We start from the raw sequence: 16,655 nt of genomic DNA, 5'->3' as shown, positions 1-16,655 counted from the left end.
AAGGAGTATATATAGGATGAGGCAAAAAATATTTTATAGTAAACGCTCTATACATAATTTCAATTTTCATTATACTATATGATTCCGCTGTAATAGTATCATATGTTTAAAGTAATAAGCAATTAATAATAATAATTATAATAACAAAGAACGTACTTTTGCTTTTAATTTTGATTCGGTTCATGCGATACCTATTTTTTCAACTTTTCATATGGATGATGTTGTGAAGATGTTAAACAGTTAAAGAGGTGTTTCACGGAGCTTATTGTAATGCAATTGCAAGTATTTTTTTCTAACAACACCTTAGAGTTCTCTGACTAACAGTACCCTCACCAAATCCCAAATTAATATTTCACATGGTATTGTTTTTCAGATTTAACTGCTGCTAAAAATATATATATTTTTTATCGATACCATATTGCATTGGTGCCTAAAAAATAGAACAACATTAGCCTGACTGCAAATTATAACAAAAATAACCCAACACCCCTTGTTAAATAAATTTAAAAATATGCTTGTTTACTAGCAATATAGTATCTATATGCATTGTAATATCAAAGATTATAATTTTCTACAATTATTTTAATACCATTTAATATTCCATATGCGAAGAAATGACGATTTATTACACAAAAAATATACCAAACAATTCTAATTCCTTTTAAATAATAGCTTTTTCCTCATTTTAATTACAGTGTTACTGTTATTCGAATTTTTATATAAAAACTATTATTAGTGGACTTATTTTATGAACCTACTTTTCCCAGAATTAAGCAAGTATACTTTTATTACAGAACAACATACATATATGCTATGAAGACGTGCAATAAAAATTGGCATATTGATTTATATTTTATTTTTTATACTAACATTAACCGCCGTCTATTCAACACAGTGAAGCAAAATAAAAACGTATAGAAGAAACCATTGAAATTCAGCACGAACCGACCGAGTGTGTCGTGTTTGTGAGCGATCGTAAAAAGTCTCCTCTCACCACCGACCATCGAAAGACTCGAGGCATACGTGACCGACTACCTAGCATCACCGCCACCACCCACATATGGGGTCTAGAAAATAACTCAAAACCGAGACCACAAAATGTATAAATTCCGATCGTTGCTTCGGGGAACGTAAATATATGCGGGAAACCTGACGCTTAGCTTGCGGTTTCTATTAACGTCGGACCCTCGAGCTGTTCACTACGTAGTGTCTGTCTCCTAGCTTTTGAAAGGCATGAGTCGAAAAAAGGGCTCTAACGAATGCCAAATCAATTTACGAAGGGTCCTCGGCAAACAAGAGTTGAACAAATTCGGCTTAAAAACTTTTCTTTAGCTGGTTTTCACAGATGCATTGTAGTTTTGTTACAAATATGGCCGTTGAGGCTAATAAAATTTAGTCAACAGCCAAATGTTTTGGTACTTAAATAAACAAGCAGACTAGTAACATTAATTAAAAATAGTAAATCTGTTACATATCAGACATAAACACTTTTTAGAATTTATTTAGTTTATATAAAAAAAAATATTGAGTAAATTAAAATATATTAGTTTGATTACTTATTGTGATCTTCCAGACACGACAAATGGAAGAAACACTAGGGTCCATATGAGATTTGACCTCAGTTTTTTCAGATATTAGTCACTGACCTTACCATTATTCTATTGTGTTAGTTATAATGTTTTATAGTGATTGTAGACTAATATATTTTTTGTTAAGTAAACAAATGTTTCTGTTCTGTAAATGACAATATTAGTGATAAAGCAAACATGTGTGGACTTTTATTGTCTAGAACTATACCCTAATCGCTATAATTAAAATAAATAATTAAAAAATATTTAATTTCCATTATATTTTAATACTTATTGATTTGTTTTGCGTACGTTTCAAAAACATATAAAAACTTTATAATTATAAATAAAAAAATAAAAAACTCTGGCGAGCTCATTTTCAGTAAAGCGCTCAAGTCTGTGAACAATGTCGGTTTTGATACTTCATCTGAAATTCCACAGATTCTCAAACTCTTTTGTAGCGCAAAAGGTGCACTATGATAATTCTCAAATTATTGAGGTCTGTGTTTATTTCAATATAAATTCTCTCGCTTTTTTCATTGCATACCATATTCCTACATTTATTTCGGTTTCATAGAATGAGTCTTTCTATGCATATTTAATAAAAAGGTTTATTATCACTGAATGTAAAAAGAGAAAGAAAGAAAAAATCGCATTAAAATTACTATGGTCACGATAATAGCCTTTGTTATGGTTGAAGCAATTTATTCCTCTGCATATAGCAAAGTTTTTTTTAAAAACTAGAGTAACATTTTAATGTATATTTATGACGCTTAATCTGGAGCAACTACTTCATGATTGACAGATTCATCTTTATGGCTGTATAAATTATTTGGCCCAATCTTCTTAAATATCATATTCAAAAGAATTCAATTATTTCACTCTTTTCTTTAATGATTCGTTTAATATAGATCTAACTATGATTTTTCTAGAAACCGACATTAAATAATGAATCTGAACCAAACTACACTTGTTTGAGATGTACTTATATACTGATGTATTTCAGATATGAATTCCTTTAGTCCTTTTTATACATATTATACAAGAAATAAAAGCAGCGGAACATTGCCCTCAAAAGCACTCACTTTCTAGGTAGTATTTCAACATTATTATTCAAATGGACAGATTGTAGTTGTTGATGCAGCTATGTTTTTATTAAAATTTGTTTGCAAATTATTGTTGACTTTATTGCTTTGAACGTTTAAAAATATTAGGAATGAGAGAAAATATTCAACGAATGTAAATAAGTAGCAGTAAATTTAGGTATTCGATCTGAATTTTCAGATCGAATACCTGAGGTACATAGAAATAACGAAAAATTATATAAAAATGTTGTTTTTATAGATTGTATTATAAGTAATTTGACAACTAGATTTAATGCAGAAAAATAAACAAATAATACGTATACTTTCATGTGGTTATTCCTAAAAGAAAATCTATAATAAACAGCCTCGTATCTATCCTGAAAATATTTTTTTAAATCATGTCATTTCAGTAAAATCATATCGGAATACATTTTCACCAGTAGATATATATTTTTTACAATTAAAAATATAAATTATCTGTCGGGTGCTAGTAAAATTATATGTTTTCAACTTTACAATATGTAGTAATATATATATTTACATATTTATCATTAGTTTTTTACATATGATGTATAAATGTTATTCACTAGTTATGCCCAAATACATTTTTATCAGTAGATATATATTCTACTAGCGGAAATATAATTTAACCGATAGACACTAATAAGCTGTTCTAAAATATCTATGAAACTCAATTTTATCGTTGTGAAACGTCCATTTGCTGTTCAAACCCAAACCTAACCTAATGAAAGTTTTGAAACTTATTATCTTATTAGGTTAAGTCCAAAATACAAACTAAGCTTACTTATCTTTCAAGGGGAAATAAGCGGAAGAATAAGTACAGAGAGACATCGATCCATTGTATGCATTTCGATATTACACTATGTTTTAAAAATATGATATCTAACCTTACCGATATTACTATGCATTTTTAATGTATTTTTAAACCGAATTTTGGTCAATAGAAGAGCGCAAAAACAATTATCACTTCTCAGAAGGCAAAAATTCACGTCAAAAGCAATAAAATCGTGTACACCATCGCAGTGGAAACGCTCGGTAACGAGCGTTTCAACTGCGACGGCGAATAAAAATTATATAAAAATGTTGTTTTTATAGATTGTATTATAAGTAATTTGACAACTAGATTTAAAACAGAAAAATAAATAAATAATACGTATACTTTCATGTGGTTATTCCTAAAAGAAAATCTATAATAAACAGCCTCGTATCTATCCTGAAAATATCTTTTTAAATCAAGTCATTTCAGTAAAATCATATCGGAATACATTTTCACCAGTAGATATAAATTTTTTACAATTAAAAATATAAATTATCTGTCGGGTGCTAGTAAAATTTTATGTTTTCAACTTTACAATATGTAGTAATATATATATTTACATATTTATCATTAGTTTTTTTATATATGATGTATAAATGTTACAGCGAATATTTATTTTTGATTAAGGTAGATTTCCACTATATATGTCCAAATACATTTTTATCAGTAGATATATACTCTACTAGCGGAAATATAATTTAACCGATAGACACTAATAAGCTGTTTTAAAATATCTATGAAACTCAATTTGATAGTTTTGAAACGTCTATTTGCTGTTCAAACCCAAACCCAACCTAATGAAAGTTTTAAAACTTATTATCTTATTATGTTAAGTCCAAAATACAAACTAAGCCAACTTATCTTTCAAGGGGAAATAAGCGGAAGAATAAGTACAAAGAGACATCGATCCATTGTATGCATTTCGATATTACACTATGTTTTAAAAATATGATATCTAACCTTACCGATATTACTATGCATTTTTAATGTATTTTTAAACCGAATTTTGGTCAATAGAAGAGCGGAAAAACAATTATCACTTTTCAGAAGGCAAAAATTCACGTCAAAAGCAATAAAATCGTGTAGACGCCATCGCAGTGGAAACGCTCGGTAACGAGCGTTTCCACTGCGACGGCGGCGGCACGATTTTATTGCTTTTGACGTGGATTTTTGACTTCTGAGATGTGATAATTGTTTTTTGCGCTCTCCTATTGGTCAAAATTTGGTTTAAATGTGATTCGATTCTCACTCGTTATATTGTTAAAAAATCTGATTGAACGTTTCCACCGCGATGGTACGATTTTATTGCTTTTGTTCTGGACTGGAAATTCACTATATGGCAACACTGAGCAGTAAAGAAAACACAATTATCAGGTAAATATTATGAGTAGATTATTAACTTTTAATGCCTAATCAAAACATTTCAGAAAATATGCTGCAACGGTGGCTTAGTTTTTATATTTAATTATATTACGATATTAAAAATTCATAAAATGCCATTTTTGTCATAAGGCCCGTAATCACTGTTTTCCCATAATAACAAAAAGTAACCGACTTATTTAAAAAAACTGATTGCTCTCCACGCTCTAAATATTAATTAAAATTTTTAATCGAAAAAATCAATAGAGATAAGAGACGTCCCCAAATTAAATTTTCAGATTTCGACTGGTGTCCCATGGGCGCGTTTTATGCCCGAATGGATGTGATCCTGTACACCGCAGCATCCAGGCTCGAGTTTACGACCAGCACGTCTAAATACACCGATACTCTTTTATTGGCGCGTCGTAAAAAGCGAGAGAGGTGAATTGCGGCCGGGAGGGGTCCAATTCTCGTTTCGGAGGGTCTACCGGCTCCTTCTGAGCGTAAAGTAGGCTTTATTGCCGCAATCAAGGTGCATAATTAACTTGCCGATAGGAGACACTGTAAACTTTTATCCGGACCGTTTTATGAATTTTAATACCCGTAATGGCCTTAGCTCACTGCCTGGGTTTACGACGTCAAAAGTGTGATGAGTTCGGAGCGAGCGATCGGGAATCTTTCCAAATGGCGATTGCATGTTCGAGTACGTATAAAGCGAGTCGTTTAGGGTTATTTTTATTATACGTGTACGGTATGGAAGACTGGTGCGGTGGCTTGATGGTTATAGATGGCGGAATATCGTTTAATAGGTCACGAAATTAAGCGAACTCAAAAATATATATGTTACATGAGATTAAGATAAGAACGACTTAGCTACTCGTTGGTTAGGTAGTTTAACATAAATCGTGAAACAGTAAAGTATTATGAAATCCTGAAATAAATGTCGTTTTTTAAATTTAAGATTTTTACAGTCAATCGTGCTTTGGCCGTTGATACCCAAATTTTTTTTGTAATATATGGGTTGGTGCAAAGGGACTCCACACTTGAATATTTAAGAAAAATTGGGACACAAAATTTACGATCGCCGTTTTTTTACCAAGTGAATAATTTATACGCAATTGAATGTTATATGAATTTCTTAAAAATAATCTGCAACTACGGCCACTAAAAACATGATTCAATAGATTGCTTAAAAAATCGGACAGAAAATTACGATATCAAGAAAAGTCCTAAAAATGTGATAATGTTTGCAGCAAACGAAATCGAATGAATATTTTTTTTTAATTTTTAATACTCTCCGCCTTTTTTTAACAAAGGTGGAGAGTATTAAAAATGCACCTCACTTTCATTATAAATTAAAATAAATACCTAATATTATTTAGTGAACTTTGAGAATTATATATTATTTATGAAATTCATCATAATTCATGAAAATATAATAAAGAGAACATATATTTGTAGATTCATATAGTATTTTTTTTATTAACCATATTTATTGAAAGCAGTAATTTTTTTACTAATATAACGACGCAAGAAAAGAGAAATTAAAAGTCTCAAAAGTCGGCGCCATACACAGTATAAAAATGACAATGGAAAAAAGATCTCGTAACCAAATAAATGCATTAATAATTATAAATATCGCATAGACCACCGCTAAAAATACCCATTGTTTCGGAAAGACGCGCTTGACAATACATTCTACCTTGCGCATAAAATTAGCGTTATTCTACCCTGTGATTACCAATCGCCGGATTAGGATGTGATTGTATCGCAAACGTCCTTATGTGCGATTCGCCAAAGCGTCGAATCTGCATTATAAAATAAGTGACATTTGGTCAAAAAACCGTTACAAAAGACATTAGTTGGTCGTTCAAAAAAGATTATGAGAAAACATCACGAAAATCACTGCTAATCGACCAAAATCACAGCCGACAATAATAAAACTCGACACGCCAGCAAAGACTCTCTGGCTTTCCAGACCTATCGTTTGAGCTCCACGGCCTAATAGCGTCATTTACATTTCTTTATACATGTGGTTTTTAATATGTTTATAAAATAAACTGTTACTAGCTTTTCCGGCGTATTCTATTTTAAGTTAATAATTTTTTTAAAAATGTATTTGCTTTTATTGCAATAACTAAGCTACTGTGGGAAGTTTGCTTAGTTGCGCAGTTAATGCCAAGCTCATTTAAACGACACTTTCGAATGTAATAAAAGGAAATAACAACTCATTTAGACAAAAGAGCTTGCGAACAACAAGACAATATTAAATACTACAATTCCGTAGCTAAACAGACACTCCATTGGCACTCGCGTAATGCCCAGAAAAAACTACCCCTTAGACAATGCGTCTAAACAGCGTAAAAACCACCATTATGATATATCCATTTGCATTAACGACCTTCGGAATATGTTCATCTTGCGAATTTATTTTATTTAAGGCATAAACATATTTCATTTCTCGAATAAACAAGCGATGAAATTGGCCAACCGTTTTCTGCATTTTTTTTTTATTCGCCAAAGTCTCGAATTAAAAATATAAAAATATTTGTCACATTGGCAGATCAACTCGAAAATAATTCGTTTTTGGTAAATTGTGCAGTTTAATTGAATAAACTATTACCAGCTTTCCAGTGTTTATTTTGGTGCAAAATCTTCGGCCTCAAACTACTAAAATTTTAACCAAATAGTAACTAAGCCATATACACAGTTTGTAGCATAGATTACTATTGTTATTAGTGACTCACTTGTCATACAATATTGATCTAAATTGCTAAAATTACTGTCTTTGTTCCAATATCCGTCACATAAAACAATGAACTACTCATAGTTAAATTTTAAAGCACCCATTCACCCATAACATTGCTTGAGCGTCAATTTTAAGTATATTCTCACAACCATTCTATTCACACGTTCGTTTAGCACCATCCTAAGGTCTGGAGCCCGTTTCGTCAATTGGTTTTATAGTGGGTCCGACCAAACAAGAGGCATTTTGTCATTGTCTCCGGTGTTTGTCGGCTCGTTAACAGTGCCGGGAGTTGAACTCGCGACCCCACGCAAGCACGAAACTGCTTTTAGCACTAGCACGACTTTTTTGCTCGGCGCTAAAAGCCGAATGTATATTTATATCCACTATAGATAGACACTGCTGCTCACGAATGCCCTAATGACGGCGGTCATTTGTTCCATCGACACAGGGGGACAAAAAGTAACGATATACATAGTATAAATGTATTTTTTTCTCTTCTCTACCTTCGTTCGGAATTGATGCGGCAAAAAGCAATCACGACCACATAATGGCGTCGTCAAAAGAAAACTCTGTTTCAGAGAAACTTTAATGGTTCCTTTCAAAAAGAAAATGAATCATGCTCCGGTTAATATTTTCTATTAAATGCTAAATTGGATTTTATTACCGTCTCAATACAATACGCATAGTATCTGATCGATAAGTAATGTGACGCGAGAATGAGAATATTTCACAACATAGTATAAAAACAGTGAACATAATATATTCGTAGATAATGTGAATTTCATTAAGTTTAACAACTATAAATGATCTGAGAGCAGAAGTAAAAAATGCATGCATAAAAAGGTTCAATATCGCTTACTATGCGAAAAAATGATAGCATAGCATTATGAAGGGGAAGTGTTATCAGAAAAGATGCTCCCAAGCCTGCAATTCACCATCCCTTTACGACTTGCTCTTCAAAGTAGTTTAATAGCAAAAGTATCTAACTTTAATATATTTCATAAAATTATATCTTTTACATACAGAAACATATACGGTAGACGCTTTTTGTTTGTATTTGTGATGTGTTATATATTTTCTTTGTATATGTATTTTTTAGTTATCTTTTTAATTTAATTTTTAAAAACATCCGACACACTATTTATTATGAAATAGTTAAAAGCAATTTTACGTCCCACACATTGCAATAATTAAAAGTTGGAACAATTAATTATAATTATATTTTTTCTATAAAATATAAATACATTACATATGAATCTATTGTTGTTATTAGTTTTATTGTATCCTATGATTTTTGTCTTTAAAGTCGACTTAATCACTGTTTTAACAATATAGATATGACATTAAGTTAAATGAATCATTAGTAAGAATTTATAAATATGTAAAATTGTACTTTCAACTCCTAATTGTTATTTTAAAGCATGTATAATATATCTGTAAGTTAGTTTTTAATATCAATCATTGATATAAAAAAATACTTCTTATGCTAGAAAAATAATAATCATAAATTTGTAAGCATTGTTTTTTTACTAAAACCTCTGCATAGTCACAATAAAATAGACTATAAAAAACAATATATGTTATCAAAAATTAATGTTTCTATGACAATAAAAATGGACAATAGGTTAAAATATCAAGAAATTTTTATTCTTTACAATCTTGTATTAAAAATAACTGTAATATATTTCATACAATTTAAAATATTTTTAAAGTGACTACAAAGGAAATCAATTATTTCTAAAAAAATGTAGTTCAAAAAATAATATAATACAAATCAACGTTGTTCCAAATTATATAACGATTTTAAAAATGCAGTTTGACATTCAGTAAGTTTATTTTTATATAACCAAAAAATAATCTGGTATTAAAATTATTCGATACAGAGTGGATTTTTTATGCAGCATTCTTTCTAGGTTTTTTTCAACTCAAATACGTAACGATGACATACAAAAAAATATCATGACACATTTATTGATACTAATAAAAAAAATCTGTATGTTGTTTTTAAAGTTAGAGATTTAATTTTGGAGTGTTGTATGTAAATTTATTGCATTAATATTTTGTCGATATAAATAAGTATTTTTAAATTGAGGTAAGAAATAAAATATAAATTAACATCCAATATGATTCAAAACAAACTGCAAAATAAAAAAAATATTTTAATTAAACATGTTAATTTTATTATCATAAATAATTTTATGAAATTAAAGAAAATATAACGTGAAATAAATAAAAAACTTGATAAAGTATATTTGAAATGTATTCTTCAGCCTATAAAGCAATGTGGGCTTATATATAATTTAAATTTGTTTATATCGTTAGTCTATAAATATAAGTTAAACATATTTATCTAGTATCATCTGGTATAAAAATATTTTTTAATTATGTGAGAAGATGTATTGCCTACCATTTTTTAATATTTTTTTTTGTGTGACTAACAATTAATAAAAAAAAGAGTACTTTTGATGTTACTCCGTATCAAGCAAGCACATGTTAATATGGGTCTAGTTAATTGTTTATATATTATTCTTTTATTTTTTGTAATAATCGCACTTCTTTTAATAAATATCGGTTTGGGGGCCGCAATTACAGCAAGCCCTTTGAAACAAAGTTGCAAAAGAGTTGCTGTGAGCTATGTTTTTAGCGCTAGATTTTATTTTTATTCTGTCGATCTGCGTTAACAGATAGATTAAATATTTTGGTCCTAACGTCAGATTTTGCGACCATTAGATTTAAATATTTGCGGATAAATAACCCAATTGCAAAAGTATATTTAATTTTAAATTTAATTCAACAGGTAAATAACAACATAAAATTACTCCTAAATATGCACACAAATAAATGGTAAAATTAAATTTTAAAAATTAGAAAGAATCAGGACGATTAGAACTGAAATAATAACTGGTCATAATAATACTATTTAGGGTAAGAAGTATCCTCAAATGGTCAGAATAAAAACATAAGACAATCGGAATTAAAATATAAGATGATCAAGTGAATTAAAAAAATATTATAACATTTATAAATAAATATAAATAATATTTAAAATCACATGCACATAAGCCGTTAGATGGGTTAGATGTGAGTAAGCGGCAGCGAGTGAGAGTTAGTCAGAACAGTGAACATCCCATGAATAACTCTCAACGAATCTGAACGAGTCTATTTAATTGTACGTAGGACGCAAAGGCATTTAAACGGATAATTGAAGAATACCTTAGATCATTTATATCAGCATAAAACATATTTTAAAAAATCAGAACGAATCAAAAATAAAATTTAAAACTCAAAAAAACATATAAATATATTATTCGTGTGTACTATATAGTGGAAAAAAATACCCGGGCCCGAACCGGGTACCCGGTTAATTTATGGCGAAATACCCGAGAATTGAGTAGTGAATTTGACCGGGTATTTGGTTGCCCTACTCTCTACCATTTTTCAAATATGAATTTATTATTAATTTTATTGCTACGCGATCGATGTTTTACAGCTGTATTGAAATTTTACAACCGTTCACTTTAAAACGTAGATTAATAAAAAAAGTTATGAATATTAAATGTCAAAAGGAAAACTATTACACAAATTTTGGTAAAAAAAAATTAAAAAGCACTTAGTTAGAATATAAACTATCTGCTGATGAATCACACAATGATAAGCATTAAATTAAACCGCTCACTATCCATCAAACAATCATTATTTCCCATGGCAGCTAATTCCCAGCAATCGAATCCGATATTCCGATACATACGGGTCAGTCACATGCCTACATGACCCTCATATCGAGATCTGCCGCGATCTATGCAGATTTGATCCGTCGCCCCGGTTAACGATTACATGTCTCGTAGCACGATCATTACGGAGCGTGGGATCGTGTGTAACGCCATCTGCTCCATTGATCCATCTCACATATGGCCGATGCCGATGGCTTGTATCGTGTTCATTCATTATGGCTGGTTAGCGAGATTACAAGGCTCCGCGTGGATACACATTAAACACAATATGTGTACCTACATTGTGAGTATTCTTCTCCACCGTAAATTCGTTTCTAATGAAGCGTTAATCACCTCTAGGCGTGCAACTTAAAATTTAAACGTGGGAGTTGAAATTAACGAGTGTTTACAAAATTTGTTCAGTGGGCGGGTGTGTAGCGAAAAATAATGTACGAGCGTATGTTCGATGTTAAAGTGATTTATATGTGTTGTTTGTGGCAGTAGGAATTAATTTTTCAGGCAAATTAGCCGTTGGAAAATATGGTATTCCTTGCCATAACAAAAAAAAAACACTGTTTACTGTTAATGGTGCAGTTATATTAAACTAAAACCTATGGTATCTTGTAGATTCAAATGGTACATTGCGATTGTGTAAATACACCCTATATAATATATTTATTTGCTTTAATCTACTCTCGCGTTATTTATTAACCCTTTGAACGCGGAAAGCGACTAAACTCGCCCAGTTGATTTTTTTATCTCTTTACGCAAAAAATCAATAAAAAATATGCTTTTCAAGAAAAAACTTTTTTTTTTTGTGAATAAACATAAAATAATATTTTAATTAAATAAAAATTAAAAAAAAATTTAAACGCAGTTTGAAGGTAAAATTTTCATTTAAAAAAAAAAACAATTAAATATTATTTTTGATTAACGCGTCCAAAGGGTTAATGACATAAATACAGCGGTTACATGTTCAAGTCATCCCCATAAAATTAAAATACACACCCATCCCCAGATTTCCGCGATTTACTTTAACACGGTTAAGAAAAATGTATTTTTTTAAATATAAATTAAAAAATACATATGTTTTAGATACGGCCAAAAGTGATGGCAAAAAAATTGATACATCAAGAAATAATAAATTTTCTCAAATTATTAATTTGTTTGAAGACTTAAATATTAATGATGTCAAAGAATTGTTTACTGAAGAGGTAATAACCAAAGATGAATTGGTTAGGCATATTTTAATATCTGAATAAGATCATGAAAGTGAAATCGAATTCGTCAGTGAATTATTTACTGAAAAAAAATTATATACAGCTCTTCAGCTAGCCAGAAAATTGAAAAAAGCTGTGTAAAAGATTGATCCAAATATGGAACGCACTCTAAAATAAAGACACCTGCGAAATACTTTTACACAGTATGAAAAAAAAAACAAAGAATTTACGAAAAATAAAAACCAATCAAAGATTTCGGATTTTTTAATAAAAAAAACTACTCTAGATAACATGGATATTTCAGCTAATTGTGGAATTGAACTGACCGGTTATTCTAATGATGATTTCGAACCAGTTATGAAGAAAATGGTTAGAATATTAGAAATGCAAAAATGAGGATGAATAAATTTTAGTTTTGTTCCAAGTTTTAAAAGTTATAACCTACTACGATTTTAAAAATATAATTTTATATAACGAGCTGTATCTTTTTGCGCGGATGTCTTCATTTACGCGGTTTTTTATATGATGGAATCTATGTTATAAAGTCTTTTTTTACGCAGTTTCAATTTATGCGGGGTAATATTATTAATTAAATATTGTGAAAAAATATTATTAATCAATATTTACTTTTAATTAAATAATGTTTTACGTGCAATTTATTGAATTTTTGCACTAATTACTTAATTAGTTTTAATTAAATAATTAATTAATTTTAAACATAATTAGTTTATTTTAACTAATTAACTTGTGCCTAAAGAATTAAAGCTTCGTCGACGGGACAAAGAGTGGTTATGCATATGGCTGTAGATTTACAATAACAATAAAAAAATATGTTTCTAAACATGTACAAACACTAAAAACCGTTGGCCCTTTATTTAACTAAAAAGCAAAGCTTAATGTTGAATATATGCACCAAACAGACTATACCCGAATTTAACATTACAAAGACTACGTCATCAAATCTTCCAATTACGTCGTTACAAACGCCAGAGAGCTAGGTAAAATCTGTTTTCGACAAGAATAAAAAGTCTAGTTCTGCCCCAAATCATTAGCATTGATTAAAAGCATCAAGAATTAAAATTGCACGTTCCCTTATTTATCAGGGGCATATAAGCCTAAATAATATCGTAGATAATTACTTCGTCAGAACTCAACAACAGAACTTCTATTGTATTTGCTACTGATTCAGAATAATTCGCAATAAGTTGAGCTACACCGAATCGACCGGGAATAAATAAGTCCAAGAAAAGCAGCAGCTGATTAGAACCAGTAATCACCCAAATCCCTAATAGTTCAATGTGTACAACTAAAATATATACTCCGGTATATCATCATTACACTAATAGTATGCTAATATTTCAAACTTTTATAATTTTACAGTTAATCACTTATTTGAGAACTAATACAATTTCACTGATACTGAGCAGTGAAATTGTAAATCAATTGTTTGATACATTTTAAGCTCATCGCCAAAGATTGGAGAAGAGTGGCTTTCTCCAAAGAATCAAAATTTAATCTGGTTGGAGCAGATGGTGAGCAATCGTGCGCTGTAGGCAAAATGAAAGATTTCATCCCTTATGCATTAGCCGATGTGATGATTTTGGGATGTATGACAGCTTATGGATTGGGCTCTTTAAATTTCGTCCGGAGCAACATGAATGCAAAATATATAAGTAGGTTGTAAAAAACGACTTTATTTCAACCCTTGAAGAACTTTCCCAACATGCTGCTGAACCTATTTTGCATGACGATTCTGCGCCATGCCATCAAGCTCGTTCTGTGAGTCCAATTATAATTTTTACAGTCAAACCTTCACTAAATTAATCCCTTATCTATAGTTTATACAATTCAAAGAGTTAATGCGAAACACATCAATAATATAGTCAGGAAACAGCCCCGATCTGAACCCAATTGAATATTTATAAGCAATCACAAAACAAAAATTAAGAAAAAAACGATCAAAAAATTTAGCTGAGCTGAAAAAGCATATCATTGAAGTTTAGAAAGAGGAGATCGATCTTAAAATAATTAAAAATCTGTATTTATCGATGCCAGGCATAATACAAGAATTTATTAAAAATAAAGTTGAAATTACGTGCAAATAATTTTGTTAAGATATTATAAAATTATTTTATTTAGATGCTTCTAAATTTTAAATGTTCTCAATATTGCTTTTTATTCATAAAGCCAAATAAAATAATGTCGCGCGCACGTGTTGAGTTAGAGACTCGCCATTATGCACTTGCTGGGACGGCGAAAAAAATGCACAATTCCCAGAATTGACGCAATTATACGTTCTTAATTTTAAAATTTTTATAAATTCAAAAACGTGTAAAATATGCATCAAAGTTGATAAAATAATCAAAATACGTATGAGAACCGCCATGTTAACTTTTAATTGGCCACAGCTGTACATATTATATATATATATAAAAATAAAATTGTATAACAATAATATAAATTCAAGCATATACGCTTGAATTTATATTCATTATTATGAATTATTAATTTATAAAAGCATTTAAATTTTAATTTAATATATCTCATTGATACATACGTACATAAGTGGCTTTTCCTAAAATAATACTTTAATTATGTTATACTAAATTAAATATAATATACAAGCATATTATAGTTCATTTACATATTACACAGAAAATAAACGCTTTCCTCGTATAATATTTACGGCCGTTGAAAATTCTCATTTCAAGCACGTTTCCATGAATATTTATAGGTCAGATTCAGCATTTGCGAATATCGAAATTGATCTATGATTATGCTTTCTGGTGTAAATGTTTATGTGTACCGTCGTGCTTCACATATAAATATTGTGTCGTGTTTAGATTTATAATATTGAAACGGAGGTTTGTTAGATTTGGTGTATTTATTTTGATTAAATTAATTTACATTTAAACCAAATTTTGAAAAGTCTTTATAAGTAAAATTAAATTATAGTATATACTACAACATATGCCTTTATATTTGTCTGTAAATATATTATAAGCACAGCGTTTTATTAAAAAAAATCTGATATCTAATAACCGAGCAAATTACAACGACAATTTTACATCAGTCCAATTAAACGACAGCGTGTTTAGTTGACTGTAATTAAATGAAGACACGGTGTTCATTAATGTTACATTTTTTTAACAAGCGACTGAGACTTTTATGAAGTCAGGGATACTAACATTTATTATATCAAATATGTTATTTTTTAATAAATTAAAGGAACGTTCCCAGAACGTTTTAAGTGGCAAGTAATCCTTTAGCTCTCACATCGAACGTTCCGTATACACACTCAGAACTATACCGTGTTTATTTTTATTCTTGAAGTTGAAATCCCCTGTCGCCGTCGACTTGTCGGATACTTTAGCATTTCTTGGTCGTCTGCTGGAAATACTTTGCCCATGTCAAGTATCCGATTGAACCTAGCACATCCGAGGCCGGCGCGGCGCTGGTGTGTTTCATTTTTTCCCTTCAATAAACCGTCAGTTCCAAGCCCAGCCATGGAGTAAGCTGGATTACTGCGGGATTTGAACTCGAGTAATTTTTTCGCATCGCTGAATATGAAATGCGCTGCTCGTTTCAAAGCTTATACACACATAAATATAATATATACACCTACGCGTCGACAGAATTTATTGGATTATGCATGTCCCCTTAGCCGGCCTATCGAATTTTTACATTCATATTGCTACGTTAAAAATTCGGTTCATTACTCATTGTATTATATTATACTAAAGTAATTCAGTTTAATTTATTTGTCAGATTTGGCATCTGACCGCAAAATTTCGTTTGACGTGAGCGAATCGGTAATATGAAACCGGGATTTTATATGCAAAGTGAATTTTTAGCGGAGAGCATATTGAAAATTTAATATGAGGTTTTGACATTTGCAATATTTCAACCGTTTTTCAACAACTGTGTTCCTATTTTTTGTTAATTTTGTTGGAGTAATATTTTAAAACATTAAATATTATATATGCTAACTGAAGCTTTACATATACCAGGGCTTACTAAACCGATTGTAAATGTAAAAATATAATTAGAATATCACCGTGAGTTATCTTTTTATACACATAAATAATTTATTGATGTCGCTATCACACTATCGCTAAGTACCGCA

The 16,655-nt window shown here is 30.1% G+C and overlaps 1 long non-coding RNA gene across 3 annotated transcripts in view; it reads left to right on the top strand.

The window, feature by feature from the left end:
• The window catches only part of LOC148238455 (uncharacterized), a 516,616-nt gene that overhangs the window by 486,456 nt on the left and 13,505 nt on the right, over positions 1–16,655 (top strand). The window lies entirely within an intron of this gene.

The sequence above is a fragment of the Plectrocnemia conspersa genome, unplaced genomic scaffold (genome assembly GCF_051122295.1).
Source record: "Plectrocnemia conspersa isolate PC_06_02 unplaced genomic scaffold, ASM5112229v1 ptg000001l, whole genome shotgun sequence".
Classification (NCBI taxonomy): Eukaryota; Metazoa; Arthropoda; class Insecta; order Trichoptera; family Polycentropodidae; genus Plectrocnemia; species Plectrocnemia conspersa.
This window is presented reverse-complemented; position numbering and strand designations above follow the sequence as displayed.